This window comes from Mobula birostris, chromosome 23 (assembly GCF_030028105.1).
Source record: "Mobula birostris isolate sMobBir1 chromosome 23, sMobBir1.hap1, whole genome shotgun sequence".
Classification (NCBI taxonomy): domain Eukaryota; kingdom Metazoa; phylum Chordata; class Chondrichthyes; order Myliobatiformes; family Myliobatidae; genus Mobula; species Mobula birostris.
The window spans coordinates 6886810-6905188 of record NC_092392.1 but is presented as its reverse complement, the minus strand read 5'-3'; the positions used below and the strand labels follow the sequence as shown (position 1 = coordinate 6905188).

Genomic DNA, 18379 nt, shown 5'->3' with positions numbered 1-18379 from the left:
CCCTCCAAGGGAGGAGTTGTAAAGTTTGATGGCCACAGGCAGGAATGACTTCCTATGATGCTCTGTGTTGCATCTAGGTGGAATGAGTCTCTGTTTAGTCTAACACTTTGTTTAGTGATTTTGTCTAATCTGTAAACCAAGTTGGGTATATGCAGAAAATGTGACATTAAAATATATTATCATGTTTATTCTATTACAACTTTAAGCAAGTCTACAGGGAGTTTCGCCTCATCACCTGGGACATCAACAGAGTAGCTCCTTAACAGCCAGCCGGCTAATTTAAATAACGTAAGCTATGCTAATGAACACCTGTTAAACTCACCTCAACATGTCTTTTACATTTTAACCCACCATGGGCAATAGAAAAGTCACTGTTGCAAACAGTGCAGCGAGCAACACTGTTATTATTTTTGATTCTGACTGTAAAGCCCGCCCAGAGAGAAAACTGATAGGTCTACTTAGCACAAAGAGAGACCAATCAGGATGCTCGCTCTCCATTGCCCTCTCAAAAAAATCAATTTCCGCATATTGTATATAATATCTGGGCGTCAGGGAGCCGCTATCAATATGCGAGAGACTCCCGGAACTACCGGGAGAGGTGGGATGTCTGGGAAGGCATCAAAGCTCTGTTTCTTTCCAGACACCAGACCCAAGTTCCTCTCCTCCGCCTGGCAGAACTTGCCCTCGCTCTTAGTGATTTCTCCTTCGGCTCCCCCCACTTCCTTCAAACAAAAGGTGCAGCAGTGGGCGCTCAGGGGTTCCACCTACGCTTGCTGGTTGTCGGCTACGTGGAACAGTCTATGTTCCAAAAATAAAAAAAATACTGGTATCGCACCCCAACTTTCCTATGCTACATCGATGACTGCATTGGTGTTGTTTCCGAGTAACACACACAAAATGCTGGAGGAACTCAGCAGGCCAGGCAGCATCTATGGAAAAAAGCAGTCATCCTGAAAAAAGAAACAGTGCATCCTAACGTCTTCATCATTGTTTTGGGAGATTTTAACCAGGCCAGACTGAAAAAAATCACTAAGCAATTACCATCAACAGACCACTTGCAATACTAAAGGAAAGAACACACGGTACCATTGCTACACCATCATCAAGAACGCCTACCGTGCTATTCCACGCCCTCATTTCGGGAAATCTGATCACCTGGCTGTACTTCTACTCCCTGAGTGTCGGCAGGGACTGAAGACTGCAGCACCAGCAGTGAGGACCAGAAGGTTTGGACAAGGGAAGCACAGGAATGCCTACAGGACTGCTTTGAATTGGTGGACTGGACTGTATTCAGGGATTCATCTTTGAATCTGCTGCAGTTGTTACCGACTTCATTAAAACCTGTGTGGATGAGTGTGTGCTTGCAAAGACTTACTGTACGTTCCCCAACCAAAAGCCTTGAATGAACCAGGAGGTACATCGTCTGCTGAAAGCTAGATCTGTGGCATTCAAGTCTGGCAACCCAGGCCTGTACCAGAAAACCAGGTATGATTTGCAGAGGGCTATTTCAAGGGTGAAGAGAAAATTTCGAACAAGGTTGGTGACGACATCGGATGCATGACAACTCTGGCAGGGTCTGCAAGACATTACTTCCCATAAAGTGAAACCTAATAGCATGAATGGGAGCGATGCTTCATTACCAGAAGAAGAACTCAGCGCCTTCTATGCCCACTTTGAAAGGGAGAACACAACTACAGCTGTGAAGATCCCTGCTGCACCTGATGACCCTGTGATCTCTGTCTCAGAGGCCGATGTTAGGCTGTCTTTAAAGAGAGTGAACCCTCGCAAGACGGAAGGTCCTGATGGAGTACCTGGTAAGGCTGTGAAAACCTGTGCCAACCAACGAGCGGGAGCATTCAAGGATATTTTCAACCTATCATTGCTATGATTGGAAGTTCCCACTTGCTTCAAAAAGGCAATAATTATACACCAGTGCCTAAGAAAAATAATGTGAGCCGCCTTAATGACTATCGCCCCATAGCACTCACATCGACAGTAATGAAATGTTTCGAGAGGTTGGTCATGACTAGACTGCCTCAGCAAGGACCTGGACCCATTGCAATTTGCCTATCGCCACAATAGGTCAATGGCAGACACAATCTCAATGGCTCCTCACACAGCCTGAGACAACCTGGACAATACAAACACCTACATCAGGATGCTGTTCATTGACTATAGCTCAGCATTTAATACCATCATTCACACAGTCCTGATTGAGAAGTTGCAGAACCTGGGCCTCTGTACCTCCCTCTGCAATTGGATCCTCGACTTCCTAACCGGAAGACCACAATCTGTATGGATTGGTGATAACATATCCTCCTCGCTGACGATCAACACTAGCACACCTCACGGGTGTGTGCTTAGCCCATTGCTCTACTCTCTATATACACATGACTGTATGGCTAGGCACAGCTCAAATACCATCTATAAATTTGCTGACAATACAACCATTGTTGGTAGAATCTCAGGTGGTGACAAGAGGGCATACAGGAGTGAGATATGCCAACTAGTGGAATGGTGCCGCAGCAACAACCTGGCACTCAACATCAGTAAGGTGAAAGAGCTGATTGTGGACTTCAGGAAGGGTAAGATGAAGGAACACATACCAATCCTCAGAGGGATCAGAAGTGGAGAGAGTGAGCAGTTTCAAGTTCCTGGGCGTCAAGATCTCTGGGGATCTAACCTGGTCCCAACGTATTAATGCAGCTATAAAGACAGTGCCTATACTTCATTCAGAGTTTGAAGAGATTTGGTATGCCAACAAATACACTCAAAAACTTCTATAGATGTACCGTGGAGAGCATTCTGACAGGCTGCATCACTGTCTGACTGTCTGTTATGGGGGGAGGGGGGGCTACTGCACAGGACCGAAAGAAGCTGCAGAGGGTTGTAGGTCTAGTCAGCTCCATCTTGAGTACTAGCCAACAAAGTACCCAGGACATCTTCAGGAAGCTGTGTCTCAGAAAGGCAGCATCCATTATCAAGGACCTCCAGCACCCAGGGCATACCCTTTTCTCACTTCTCACTGTTACCATCAGGAAGGAGATACAGAAGGTTGAAGGCACACACTCAGCGATTCAGGAACAGCTTCTTCCCCTCTACCATCCGATTCCGAAATGGACATTGAACCCCTGGACATTACCTCACTTGTTTTAATACATAGTATTTCTGTTTTGCACAATTTTTAATCTATTTAATATACGCATACTGTAATTTATTTATTTATTATTATTTTATCTTGTGTTTTTTTTCCCTTCTAGATTATGTATTGCATTGAACTGCTGCTGCTAAGTTAACAAGTTTCACGTCACATGCCGGTGATAATAAACCTGATTTTGATCCTAATTAAGTCAATGCTTTGGGCTGAAACTCTTCGGCAGGACTGGAGAAAAAAAAGCTGAGGAGCTGATTTGAAAGGTAGGTGGAGGGGAGAGAGAAACACCAGGCAAAAAGTGAAACTCGGAGGGGGAGGGATGAAGCAAAGAGCTAGGAAGTTGATGGGTGAAAGAGACAGAAGGCCATGGAAGAAAGAAGAAAGGGTGGGGGGAGACGCACCAGAGGGAGGGGATGGGTGGGCAAGGAGATAACATGAGAAAGGGACAAGGGGATGGGAAATGGTGATGTGGGGGGATGGAGGCATTGCTGGAAGTTTGAGAAATCGATGTTCATGCCATCAGGTTGGAGGCTACCCAAACAAAATATAAGGTGTTGTTCCTCCAACCTAAGAGTGGCCATAACCCGACAGTGGAGGAGGCCATGGATGGACATATCAGAATGGGAAGTGGAATCAAAATGGGTGGCCACTGGGAGATCTCTTATATCCTGGCGGACGGAGCGTAGATGCTCGGTGAAGCGGTCTCCCAAGCGTTTCCTATTTTTAATGTTGCTTTACTAAGATGGCAAAAAGTCTGTGGAGAGAAACCCTGGTTGTGACTATATCCTGGGATAATCAAGGAGACAGAATTGGAGGATTCTTGAAGGGCTACAAGAGCAGAGGGGATTAGAGTTACCAGGATAAATACAAGTATACTAGAGAATCACTTATTTCCTGTATATCAGGCACACGTAATCACCCCCAGGACATTAGGAATTCCAAAAACATTCGTTAAACCTGAAAAAGTAGCAACATACTCCACTGTTTAAAGAAGATTAGCGAGTGAGAATAGCTGATTTGTCACATGTACAGCCAAAGACAGTGAAATGTGTCGTTTGCGTCTACAACCAACGACCAATCAGCAGATTTTCTCTTGTTGGTGTTACTTCCCGCCCAAAACGTCGACTGTACTCTTGTCCATAGATGCCTGGCCTGCTGAGTTCCTCCAACATTTTGTGAGTGTTGCTCAAATTTACCTGGTCTGTTTCTGACACCTCCCTCCCCTTGTTCGATCTATGGAGACAGCTTATTGTCATGGTCCGGTCCGTGAAGTCTGGATTCCGGTTCACAGTCCGGTCCATTGCTCCTTATTCCAGGTTTTCCGGTTTTCCCTTTTTCTTTTGGGTGCTCTAATTGAGGCAGTTGATTCACATTTTGGGCTGGCTACATAAATAGCTCCTTGATTCAGCTTCAGTTGCTGAAGGTGGGCGCGTAGTTGTGACTGGAAAATGGCGGAGAGAGAACATCAAGGAAAGAGCCAAGCTGTTGAAGGAAGTTTTTGGCAAGAGTGGAAGTGAACTAGAGATGGAGGTCAGTGGGGAAGAGGAACGGAAAGAGGAAGAAAAGAAAGCAGAGGTACGGGATATCAAACTCTGAGGAGTCAGTGGATGATCAAAACAGGACAGCAAAACAATGGAAAGAAGATGAGATTAAAGCAATTATAAAACTAAGTGAAGACGGGGTGTCATTTGGTGATTGGAACCCGATTCGTTTGACGAAGATGCTCAACAAAATTATAGGCGAGATTAAAGGAGCAAAGATTTTACGAAATGGATTGCTATTAGTGATTTGTTGGGATAGTGCTCAGCAAGGCAAAGTGGTAAGATTATGTAAAATAGATGGCAAAGAAATACAATGCTCAATACCCAACAATAGAAAGTGGACTAGAGGAGTTATTTTGGGGATACCAACAAAAGTTTCTATGGATGAGATTAAACAGAACATAAAAGGAGCAAAAATTATTGAGGCCAAACGTTTGAAAGTTACAAGAAATGGGAAAACGCAAACACGAGGAATTCTGCAAATGCTGGAAATTCAAGCAACATACAGCAAAGTTGCTGGTGAACGCAGCAGGCCAGGCAGCATCTCTAGGAAGAGGTACAGTCGACGTTTCAGGCTGAGACCCTTCGTCAGGACTAACTGAAACAGGAAAAAGTGTGATAGTTTATCAGTAATGATTAACTTTGATGAAGAGAGATTGCCGACTAACGTTTACTTAGGGTATATGTGTTATGCAGTTAGAATATATATACCACCGCCTTTAAGATGCTATAAATGTCAGAAATTCGGTCACATTGTGGCGGTCGGCAGAGGAAAACAAAGATGTGGGAGATGTGCTGGAGAACATGAATATGGGAAATGTGAAGCGGGAGCTAGGCTGAAGTGCTGCAATTGTGGTGAGGAACAGAGCGCAGCTTATCGAGGGTGCATTTATAGCAAGAAGGCAGCTGAGATACAATATGTAAAAGTAACTCAAGGAATCAGTTATGCAGAGGCAGTCAAAGAATTTGATGAAAAAAAGGCTGTCAAGCAAACAAATACAGGGAATAATAAACTGGTGAATAGTGAGAGCTGTAATATGAAAAATAAGGATACACTATTAATGAGTAGAAAGGATTTTGTGCTTTTTATGATGGATGCAATTAACTGTTCAGCACAAACAAGCAAATGAACTGAGAAAATTAAAATTATCGTCAAGTCTGCAGAAAAGTATCTTGGTATTAAAGGGACTAGGTGGGAAGAAGTCAAAGAAACGCTGAATGGAGGATCCAACAGTTCACAGGCAGGGGAGATGGAATCTTAATGGCAGTATATTTATCACAAATGATCAAGAGTTTAAGAAATGTTTCAGAACTTAAGGAAAATCCTCAGATTTTATGGTTGAAGCCCAGGGTAAATGTGCAGAACTCCAACAACAAATAGAAGTACCCGACGAGAACAACGGCGAGTTGGAAAGAGATTGGAAAATGGAGGAAATTATTACAAGGATACAAAAGGAAAAGGAATTTATTGAAAAGTGAATTATCTACATTCAAATTATAAAATGAAAGCATGGAAGCAAATGAAGAAGAACTCCGAGGTCTCAGTAAACAACTACGATCCAAGAAAAGGAAAACCTGAAAAAGCAGATAGACTTGAAAAAACAGCAATTTTAAAAGTATAACGTGCGATAATTACTATTCTTTAACAAGATGATTTTAGTCTTACCAGTGATGTAGATGAAATCAAGGCAATTGAGGTATTGCAACTACACGAATACATGTGACAAAATTAGGAAAGAATAGCAGTTTGTGGCATTATCTAATGAGCGCATTAAGCATTCACGAGGAATTGCAACTACAGAGTGATGCTAATAGAGAACTGCAGGGTGAACTAGATTGTCTAAAGTAGAGAACTCCAGGACATATTTGGTTGGAACACCACAAGTCTAGCAGGTGGCGGTAATGCACAAAACTGGTTGCCAACCGCCATAAAACAAAAAAGAAGAAGAAGCTTCCGTTGCTGGATTGTTTCTGTCCAAACCCTCTGTCTGACTCCCTTCTCTGCCCCTTCCTCCTGAAGCCTTGCCCTGCAACCAGTATCTGAACCCTTGCCTCGCCTGGAACCCTTACCTGCAACCTTTGCCTGCACTGCTGTCAAATTCAACTGCTGAAGCAAGATAAGGAACTGTCTATCATTGTTTTGAACTGTCTCTGTGTCTACGCCTTCACTAGGTAGGTCCGGCCATTTGCCGCTACCTAGTGTTGGAATCTGTCTCTGTCCACGCCTTCGCTAGGTAGGTCCGGTTGTTTGCCACTACCTTGTGTTGGGAAATGTCTCTCTGTGTTCTGTGTACGAGTCTTGGCCCTACGTCCTGCTCCTTAGGAGGGATCCTGACTCTGTATAGAGCCCTGGCCCCAAGTCCTGTTCCCAAGGAGGGGTCCCAGCTCTGTGTTCCATGTCTCCGAATTCTTGTCTCTCCCAAGACCAAGGCTCTGTGTTCCTGTCTCCCTCGACCTAGTCAAGGCTTTGTGTTCTTGTCCTGTCCATGTGCCTTGCCCAGTCTGGTGCTGGGGTTCCCTCGTCCTGTCCAGGAGTCTCTCGTCATGTCCAAGTCACGTCCAAGAAACTGGTCCTGTTCAAGTCAAGGCTTTGCATCCTCGTCCTGTCCATGTGTCTCGTCCTGTGCAGGAGTTCCACATCCAGTCCTGTAGCCATGTCATGTCTTCATCTAGTTCTGGAGTCTGAGCCTGAGTCAAGACCCAGATTCTAGGTCCTTGCCCAGTCTCTGGCTCGGAGACGAAACCCAAGCCTGTGTTCTTGTCCCAGCTCTCTAGTCCTGTCCTGTTACCAGTACTTCAATGTCTGTGTCTTGCATTTGGGTCCGCCACCAACACCCCACTTACGACACTTGTCTACTGAAGTCTATTCTAAACCCACAGGCTCTCACAGCTACCTGGACTATACCACTTCCAACCCTGTACAAACAGCATCCTCTTCGCTCAACTTCTCCATCTCTGCTGCATCTGCTCTCAGGATAACACTTTTTATTCTAGAGATAAGGAGATGTTCTCCTTCTTCAAAGAAAGGGGCTTCCTTCACCATCAAAGCTGCCCTCAACCTCCCCTCCCTTTCCCCCTCCCACTTCTCCCTCCTGTCTCCACCTCCTTTCCTCCCCCTCCCCTCCCACTTCCCCCTCCCCTACCCATTCCTCTCCCCTCCCCACCCTTCCCTCCCCTCCCCTCCTCTACCTCTCTCCTCCCCTTCTCCCTCCTCCTCTCCCCTTCTCACTTCTCCCTCCTCCCCTCCCCTCCCATCACCCTCCTCCCCTCCTCCCCTTCCTTCTTCACTCCCCCTCTGGCCCCTTCCTCCCCACTTTACCCCCTTCCCCCTCCCTCCACCCCATCCCTCCTCCCATCCCCCCTTTACCCCTCCCTCCTCTCTTCCCCCTCCCTCTTCCCCTTTCCCCCTCCCTCTTCCCCATCTTTACTTACTTCACCCCTCCCACCTTGTATTTCTATCTCCCCTCCCCCACCTTCTTGCTCTAACGTCTCATCTTTCTCTCCAGTCTTGATGAAGGGTCTCGCCCCAAAATGTTGATAGCTTACTCTTCCATAGATGCTGCCTGACCTGTGTCGTTCCTCCCTCATTTTGTGTGTATTGCTCCAGTTATAGACCTATTTCACTAAATTCACATGTGAGATAATGGAATGAATGGGTTCTTATTTTGTGGAAATTAATGGAAGAATGGGTGTATACCAATCTGGATTTCATTAAGGGAAATGACTATGGACTTGGGGTTAAGTTTGGAATGTGATATTCGTAAGGCCCAAGTTAATACAGAGTTGGTAGTAACAATTTTTTTGTAGAGAAAGCTTTTGATATGTTATGGACACAACAAAAGATGGGAATTAATAGAACGTCCATTGGGTTCAAGATATTTTATGTGATAGGAAGATACAATCGGGTGGGAACAACATTCTCTAAGGAGTATGAGATAGAGAATGGGACTTGCTCCTTTTTAATATGATGATTAATGATATTTTCTTAAATGTTGGCTCAGACATTTTCAAATCATTATATACTGATGATGGTGCAGTGCGGAAGAGAGGCAGGAATATAAATTATATGGTTTGGAAAATGCCGGCAGCTATTAATGAAGTGGAGGAATGGGGCACATTGGTGGGGATTAAAATTTTCTGTTGCAAAGGCTTGAGTTTCTAAGCATGTGGAAGAACACAACCCTAACGTGGAATGTGTATGTGAATAAAATTCTAGAGATGTGCAAAAAAAACCCTTAATGTGATTAGTGCTGAGTTGGGTATGATTGGGTTGCGAGTAGGAGGTGACTTAAACAAATGTAAATTGCTTTAATCAAATCTGTCTTTAATTATGGATGTGTTGCTTATGGATCAGCTTCTCCAGCCTCTAGATAAAGTTCAAGGTCAAACACAGATAATGCTGCAATGTTATTAAATCATCTCATTTTCAGAATTACTGGTAGAAATGATTGAAGTACCTTCATATCTATGCAGTTAGCAATGGTTTCTAGGGTTCATGTAAGAGGACACAAAGGTGGTTATCCAATATTGCAACATTAGTAGTATGTAGGGAGCACTGTATTTGTAAAGTCTTCAGTTTTGGGTGGGTGGGACATGAATGTGCACAAAATCTAGGATTGTTTAAGGTGGTTTATGGTCCCATAATCTGTCACTTCTCCATGGTTACAATCCTTGCCTATAGCTGATTTGAGTCTTTAGGAGAAGAGCAAGAGGAGGAGTGATTGTTTGTCAAAGGCACAGGAAGTTCAACAATATATGCAAGGCAGATATTATGGATTCTTGCATATCCACACAGATGGTTCAAAAGATTCAGTGAAGATCATGCAGGTGTTTCTGTTTATCTTCCAATGTTTCAGGTGATAATTAAGAAAAGATTATCAGACAAATTATCAGTATTCATGTCTGAGATGGTTGCTATCATTTTAGCCTTGGAATGGGTCGAAGAAGTACATCTTGATTATGTAGTCCTGTGCTCTAATTGGTTCTTGGCCTTTACATCTATTAAAACAAGTACTTCAAATTGTAGGCTAAACATTCTTGTTGAGATTGGACAACATCTATTGAGGCTGCAGGGTCTAGGCCTGTGTATACATTTCACATGGGTTTCTGCCAATTTCGAGGTTGAAGGAAATGAGGGGGCAGACATTCCTGCCAAGCAATCACTTAAAATCAAGGATATAAATGTAACAGTGTCTTTGCATAAGGGGGAGATGAAAGCCATAACTAAAAAATCTATTTGATCCCTGTGGCAACTGGTAGATGGGTATGAAAGGAGAGAAGTTATACTTACACATTTACATATTGGACATACTAGGTTGAATAATTCTCTGTTCTGAATTAATATGCATGATACTGGTATTTGTAGCAAGTGCACCTGTCAAGAAATGGTGCAGCATATTTCGTTTGAATGCAAATCCTATGAGATACAAAGGGGACTAAAATTACTAAATTGAGATCTTTGGGGCAGACAGAGATTAACATGGAAATTTTATTGAGATATCGTTACCATTGGAATGTATATAAGTGCATATTTGACTTTCTGAAAAGTATTAGACTTTTTGATATTATTTGATTTGGGAGGTGCCCACCCCCGTGGAAATTTAGAGATTTCCTGTCTCTTTGGTCTACACTCTAACTCAGTAGGTGGCAATAATGCACCTTACGTTGGTCTGCCAACCGCCATTAAACAGAAGAGGAAAATGAAGAAGGACTCCCATTCAAAAGGCAAGAGGAACTCAGCAGATCAGGCAGCATCTAGAGAAGGAATGAATCTCCAGTGATTCTACCTGACCTGCTGAGTTCCTCCAGCATTTTGTACATGCTGTTCCAAGTTTGCACCATCTGCTGTCTCTCTTGCACAACTCTATCAACGTTGTTATGTTTTAAGGAGTGTTTTAATACAGAATGAGGCAGGACATAAAGCACTAAGTTAACATTGGACAGTTGATTCAAGTGGAGGTTACCTGGGTTATATTTTTGGTTAATTAGTGACTTCAGGCTTCTCAATTGTTGAAGTGGCTGCCCAGATGTGCTGATATTTGTGCCAAATATTCAGCACCTTCATGAACATCTAATGAATTCAATCACTGTAAGGCAGGATTTCTCAACCGGGATTCCGTGAGAGATCGTCATTTAAAAAAGTCTTTTGAACTTTGCGCGATCCTAGCGCTCGCAGTGCTGAGTAGTGACCGAGCAGCTCCGTTAGCAATCTCGTCAGAGGTCTCTCAGCCCACTATGACAGTGCATGGTTTATTTGCTTGAGTCCATTCTGTTTCTGACGTGAGATAGGGGAGGCTGTTGATAATTGGTGAGCGCTGTTTTTCACGGAGGGGAGGACGGGAGGCTGATGAGGAGGATAAAGTGTGTTTATCCTCGCCCAATTTGGGCTGCGACATCAGCCTCTCCCTCCCAAATTACCTCCCCCAACTTCCCCTTACGCGCCACTTATGGGAGCGAGAAAGCTTTCCAGGTGCAGTAAAAAATTAGAGGGAAATTTTCATTCTAAAGGTTTTCATTCTAAAGAAGGTGATGAAGTCAAAAACTTCTGGAGATCAAATGAAAGACGTTCTGGATGATGCTGCAAAAAATGGTTAACTTTATTAAATAAAGACCAGTTCCCTTGAGAATATTTAAAACAACTGTGTGAAAACCTGGACAAAGAGCACACCAATCTCCTGCTACATACAGAAATCCTGTGGCTTACCAGAGGAAGAGTTCTCAACAGGGTGTTTGAGCTGAAAGGTGAATTGCAGGAGTACCTTCTAGAAAATAGTAGACCAGATTTTGCTAAGTGCTTTGAAGATGAAGAATGGCTGCAGAAACTAGCCAACTTAACAGACATTTTTCATCATATGACCCAGTTGAACAAGTCTCTGCAAGGTCATGGAGAAAATGTTTTGACTTCAAGTGACAAGATTCTTGGATTTTAAAAGGAAACTGAATTGTTGGAAAAATCATGTTGCAAAAGGAAATCCTAAAATGTTTCCACTGCTGCTTGGGATTGAGAGTGAGGGAGGATATCAGAAAGTCTTGAGTTTTATTGAACACCACTTGAAAGAATTGCAGAACAAAATTGAACAATATTTTTCCTCCCTTTCAACGCAAGCATATGACTGGGTGAGGGACTTCTTCTCTGAATCTTCTGCTCAACCTGAGAACTTGACTTTGAGAGAACAGGAAGAACTTTGTGAGCTGCACTCTGATCATGCACTCAAGATGAGATTTACTGACTTGCCCCTGGACAAGTTCTGGATTTCTATGATCATATCACTTAGTAAGAAAATCTTTTTTCAAAGTTTTGTATAAAACTGTGTCCATAAGACATAGGAGCAGAATTAGGCCATTCAGGCCATCGAGTCTGCTCCGCCGTTCCATCATGGCTGATCCTGGATCCCACTCAACCCCACACACCTGCCTTCTCGCCATATCCTTTGATGCCTTGATCATTTAGGAAACTATCAACTTCCACCTTAAATGTACTTGGTCTCCACCACGGTTTGTGGCAGAGCGTTCCAATGATTTATTACTCTCTGGCAGAAAAAATTCCTCTTTAGAACATAGAATAGTACAGCAAAGTACAGGCCCTTCGGCCCACAATGTTGAGCCGACCCTCAAAGACTGCCTCCCATATAAGCCCCCACTTTAAATTCCTCCATATACCTGTCTAGTAGTCTACCTCTGTTCTAAAAGGTTGCCCCTCGGATTTGAGACTGTGCCCTCTAGTTCTGGAGACCCCACACTATAGGAGACATCCTCTCCACATCCACCCTATCTAGTCCTTTCAACATTTGGTAGGTTCCAATGAGATCCCCCTGCATTCTTCTAAATTCCAATGAGTACAGGCCCAAAGCTGCCAAATGCTCCTTGTATGTTAACCCATATTTTATCTTTGCAGTTTCTTAACTACACCTACAAAGATTCAACATTTTCTGACTTTGTGTCACCTCTTTCTAAAGAAGTAATTCCATCTCTTACCAACAAAGTCACAACACGCCCTTTGCCTTCCTGCCTGTCCTTTCGATACAAAGTCTATGCTTTGATGTTAAGCTCCCAACTCTGACCTTCTTTCAGCCACGACTCAGTGATGCCCACAACATCATACCAACTAATCTCTAATTGTGCCATGAGTTTGTCCACCTTATTCCAAATGCTATGCACATTTAAATACAGCACCTTCAGTCCTGTGTTCTTTGCCCTTATGAATTTTGCCTCTGTGGTACAATTTAACTCTTTGCTCTGTCTGCATTTGTACACAATCATTGGCTTGTCCTTCCTTACATTCATGTTACACCCATCATCCACTTGTAAACCTGCTGGCTCATCCTCAGCTCTATCATCCTGGTTCCCATCCCCCTGCTATATTAGTTTAAACCACTCCTAACAGCTCTAGTAAATCTGCCTGCAAGAATATTAGTCCCCCTTGGATTCAAGTGCAACCCGTCCCTTTTGTACAGGTTACACCTGCCCCAGAAGAGGTCCCAATGATCCAGAAATCTGATTCTCTTCCCCCTGCTGCAATTCTTCAGCCACACATTTATCTGCCACCTCATTCTGTTCCTATCCTCACTGTCTCGTGGCACAGACAGCAATCCCAAGGTTACTACTCTTGAGGTCCTGCTTCTCAGTTTCCTTCCTAACTCACTGTATTTTTTTTTTCAGGATCTCCTGCCTTTTTCTAGTTATGTCACTGGTACCAATATGCACCACAACTTCTGGCTGCTCTCCTTCCCTTTTCAGGATATTGTGGATGCATTCAGAAACATCGTGGATCCTGGCACCTGGGAGGCAAACTACCATTTGTGTTTTCTTTTCACATCCACAGAATCACCTGTCTGACTCCCTGATTATAGAGTCCCCTATTACTGCTGCCATCCTCTTCAGTTCCCCAACCTTCTGAGCCACAGGGTCAGACTCGGTGCCAGAGGCATGGCTGCTGTTGCTTCCCCCAGGTAGGTTGTCCCTCGCCCCAACCATACTCAAAATGGAGTACTTTTTATTATGTTTGACTTATGAGTTTTAAAAATTTGTGAAAGGGAAAGAAAGAGATTAATTTAAAGAAAGGTAAGCCAAGATTAACTACCTGTTTCTTCAAGAAAGGTTGGCTAACAAGTTATTCTCTACTCAAAATAGCATTGACAATTATTTTTGGATTAGTATATCTTCAACTTACTGATCACGCTAACATACCGTGAGCTGCAGATATAATCATTTTTTCGCAGGGGTTCCCTGAGACCTGAAAATTATTTCAAGGATTCCTCCAGTGGCAAAAAGGTTGAGGAGGGGTGCTGCAAGGTGTAAAATTTTACCCATTATACGAATAAGCACTAACAGCACTGTGGGTGTAGCCACACCTCTGGGACAGCCGTGGTTTGAGAAGGCAGCTCATCACCTTCTCAGCAGCAACCAGGGATGGGCAGTAAATGCTGGCTTTGCTTGCAATGCCCATATCCTGTAAAATGAATTTTTAAAAAGCTCAGATTTTACAGGGCTAAGGGTGAAGCAGGGGTGGAGTGGGGGTGGGGAAATCAGGATTTCTTCTGATTATGTCTGGCAATTTCAAGATTGCTTATCGTAATTTTTCAGTACATGAGTGTAACGTGTAAAAGAGGACAAAATGATCCAATTCAACATTAAAAAACAACAGTAAGCATAAATATGGAAGCAATGCTATGAAACACAATGTACAAGCGTGAAGCTTTGACCAGCAACCTCTCCAGACTTCAGAAGTTTGAGAGGAGGGGATTTAACTTGGGTCCACCGCCCGGGTAGATAAAGGCAGCAGCAGGTCACAGGGTCACTGCAGCATAACAGAGCTTTGACCAGTGACCAATCGGTGTTTGGGATTGATTAGCAACAGCAAATTAAAGGGAGGTGGGGGCGTGCAGCAGCAGTTGTCTGAGTGGACAGAGTCAGAGTGGTGACCTTGGAGCTTTAGGCTTTCGAGGCTCCAGCCAGGGAAGGCAAAGTAAAGAAAAGCTCTCGGTTAACCTTCCCCCCCACTGCCCTACTTTACATCTGCTCAGTTAGGACAGTAGAAAAGCCAGGCAGAGTAGTGAAATGCTCCTCTTGCAGGATGTGGGAAACGGGGAGACCTCCAGTGTCTCTGACGACTACAACAGCGAGAAGTGCATCCAGCTGCAGCTTCTAACAATCTGCGTTAAGGAGCTGGAGCTGGAACTGGATGAAGTCTGGATAATTCAGGAAGCTGAAGGGGTGATAGATAGGACATGTAGAGAGGTAGTTACACCCAAGGTGCAGGACACAGGAGACTGGGTGACAGTTGGGAAGGGGAAAGGGGTTAAGGAGCCAGTGCAGAGTACCCCTGTGGCCATCCCCCTCAACAACAGGATACTGTTGGGGGGAGGTTAATCTAACAGATGAAAGTCACGGTGGTCGGGTTTCAAGCACTGAGTTTGGCTCTGTGACTCAAAATGGAAGGGGAGAGAAAAGGCACTCTGTGGTGATAGGGGATTCATTAGTTCGGGGAGTGGACAGGAAGTTCTGTGGGAGAGAACAAGATTCCTGGATGGTATGTTGCCTCCTGGGTGCCAGAGTCTGGGATATCTCGGATCGAGTCCTCAGCATTCTTAAGTGGGACAGTGAACAGCCAGAGGTCGTGGTTCATGTAGGTACCAATGACCCATTGACAAGCTTCTGCACAGGGAGTTCAGGGAGTTGGGTGCTAAGATGAAGGGCAGGACCTCCAGGGTTGTGATCTCAGGATTGCTACCCATGCCACGTGCTAGTGAGGCCAGAACTAGAAAGATTATACAGTTTAACATGTGGCTAAGGAGTTAGTGTAGGAGGGGAGAGCATAAGATTTTTGGATCATTGGACTCTCTTCCAGGGAAGGTGGGGCTGTACGGAAGGGGCGGTTTGCACCTGAACTGGAGGGGGACTAATACCCTAGCAGAAAGGTTTGTTAGTGCTGCATGGTGGGATTTAAGCTAGAGTTGCGGGGGGATGGGAACCAGAGTGCCAGAACAGTTAGTGGATAGGTTGTGGAGACTGATGAGCATGGTCCAGCTAGTGTTCTGAGCTGCATATATTTCAAAGCAAACAGTATCGTAGGAAAAGAGGATGAGCTCAAGGCATGGATCAACACATGGAATTATGACGTTGTAGCCATTAGTGAGACTTGGTTGCAGGAGGGGTAGAACTGGCAGCTCAATATTTCGGGTTTCTGTTGTTTCAGGCGTGACAGAGTGGAAGGGATTAAAGGAGGAGGGGGTGGTGTTACTAGTCAGGGGAAATGTCACAGCAGTGTTCCATCAGGACAGACTGGAGAATTCGACTTGTGAGGTGTTATGGGTTGAACTGAGAAATAAGAAAGGTATGACTACATTAATAGGGCTATATTACAGACCACCCAACAGTCCTACAGATTTAGAGGAATAAATTTGTAAAGAGGTCGCAGACTGTTCCAAGAAACGTAAGGCTGTTATAGGAGGTGATGTTAACTTTCCACGTATTGACTGGGAATCCTATAATGTAAAAGGACTAGATTGGATAGAGTTTATCAAATGTGCTGAAGAAAGTTTCCTTCATCAGTTCATAAAAGTGCCAACAAGAGAGAGTGTGATACTGGATCTGCTATTAAGGAATGAGGCAGGGTAGGTGTCGGAAGTTTGTGTAGGAGAACACTTTGCATCCAGTGACCACAAAGTCGTTAGTTTCAAAGTAAATACGCAAGGAAATATGTCTGGTCTGTGGGCTGAGGTAATAATTGGAGAAAGGCCAATTTTGATGGTATCAGAAATTATCTGGAAGGCTGTTTTCTAGGAAAGGTGAAAGGTCTAGGAAAGCGAAATTTTGAAAGTACAAAGCTTGTATGTGCCTGTTAGACTAACAAATGTAGGGAATGGTTTTCAATAGATATTGGGGCCCTGGTTAAGAAAAAGAAGGAAGTGCACAGCAGGTATAGACAAGTGGGAACAAATGAGCTGCTTATGGGGTACAAGAAATGCAAGAGAACAGTTAAGAAAGAAACCAGGAGGGCTAAAAGAAGGCATGAGGTTGCCATAGCCGACAAGGTGAAGGAGAATTAAGGAATTCTATGCATAAGTTAAGACCAAAAGGATTGCAAGGGACAAAAGTGGTCTTCTGGAGATCAGAATGGTAGTCCATGTGTGGAGCCAAATCAGATGAGGCAGATCTTAAAGGAATTCTTTACATCTATATTTTCTTGGGAGAGTCTATGGAAGTGAGGCAAAGCAGCATCAACCTCATTGACCCTGTACCGATTACAGAGAAGGAGGTGTTTGCTACCCTGAGGCAAATCAGGGGGATAAATCCCCAGGCCCTGACAAGGTGTTCCCTTGCACCCTGTGGGAGGAAAGTGCTGAAATAGCCTGGGCCCTAGCAGAGATATTTAGCAATAGGAGAGGTACCAGAGGATTGGAGGATAGCTAATGGTGTTCCACTGTTTAAACATGGCTCTAAACAGAAACCAGGAAATTATAGGCCAGCACATCAGTAGTGGGGAAGTTATTGGAAGGTATTTGAAAGGACTCGACATATATGTACTTGGATTGACATGGACTGATTAGGGATAGTCAGCGTGGCTTCTTGCGTGGTAGATCATGTCCAACCGGTCTTATAGAATTTTTTGAGGAAATTACCAGGAAAGTGGATGAAGGCAAGGCAGTGGATATCGCCTACATGGACTTTAGTAGGGCATTAGACAAGTTCCCACACGGGAGGCTAGTCTAGAACGTTTAGTCACTCGGCATTCAGGATGAGGTAGTAAATTGGATTAGACATGGACTCTGTGGGAGAAGCCATTCGGTGGTGGTAGATAATTGCCTCTCTAACTGGAGGCCTGTGACTAGTGGAGTGCCACAGGGATCAGTGCAAGATTGTGGGTGTAGTGGACAGTGAGAAAGGCTGTCATGGTTGCAGAGAGATCTGCATCAGCTGGAAAAATGGGCTGAGAAACAGCTGATGGAATTTAATGCGGACAAGTGCGAGGTTTGGACTTCGGTAGGTCCAACCAGAGTAGGTCTTACACAGTGAACGGTAGAGCACTGAGGAGAGTAGGAGAACAAAGGGATCTGGAAATACAGGTCCATAATTCATTGAAAGTGGCATCATAGGTAGATAGTCATAAAGAAAGTACATTGGCCTTCATAAATCAATGCATTGAGCACAGAAGAAGGGATGTTATGTTAAAGTTGTATCAGACGTTGGTGAGGCCTAATTTGGAGAATTTGTGCAGTTTTGCTCATCTGCTTACTGGAGAGATGTAAATCAGGTTGAAAGAGCACAGAGAAAACTTACTGGGATGTTGCCGGGTCTGGAGGACCTAAGTTGTAAGGAAAGATTGAATCAGTTAGGATTGTATCCTTTAGAATGTAGAAGATTCAGAGGAGGTTTGATAGAAGTTTACAAAATTATGAGGGCTATAGATAGGGTAAATGCAAACAGGCTTTTTCCTCTGAGGTTGGATGGGACTACAACCAGAGGTCATGGCTCAAGGGTGAAAGGTGAGAAGTTTAAAGGGAACTTGAGGGGAAACTTCTTCACTCAGGGTCCTGAGAGAATAGAATGAGCTGCCTGCACAAGTAGTCCATGTGAGCTTGATTTCAACTCTTAAGAGAAGTTTGGATAGGTACGTGGATAGTAAGGATATGGAGGGCTATGGTCCGGGTGCAGTTCAACTGCATTGGCATGGACTAGATGGGCT

General features: G+C 44.1%; 1 long non-coding RNA gene across 1 annotated transcript in view; it reads left to right on the top strand.

Moving 5' to 3' along the window:
- LOC140186621 (uncharacterized) overlaps window positions 1-18379 on the top strand; it is a 39925-nt gene that overhangs the window by 1973 nt on the left and 19573 nt on the right. The window contains exon 2 of the long non-coding RNA XR_011882907.1: window positions 3261-3417. This is a non-coding gene — a long non-coding RNA (uncharacterized lncRNA). The remainder of the gene's footprint in view (window positions 1-3260; window positions 3418-18379) is intronic.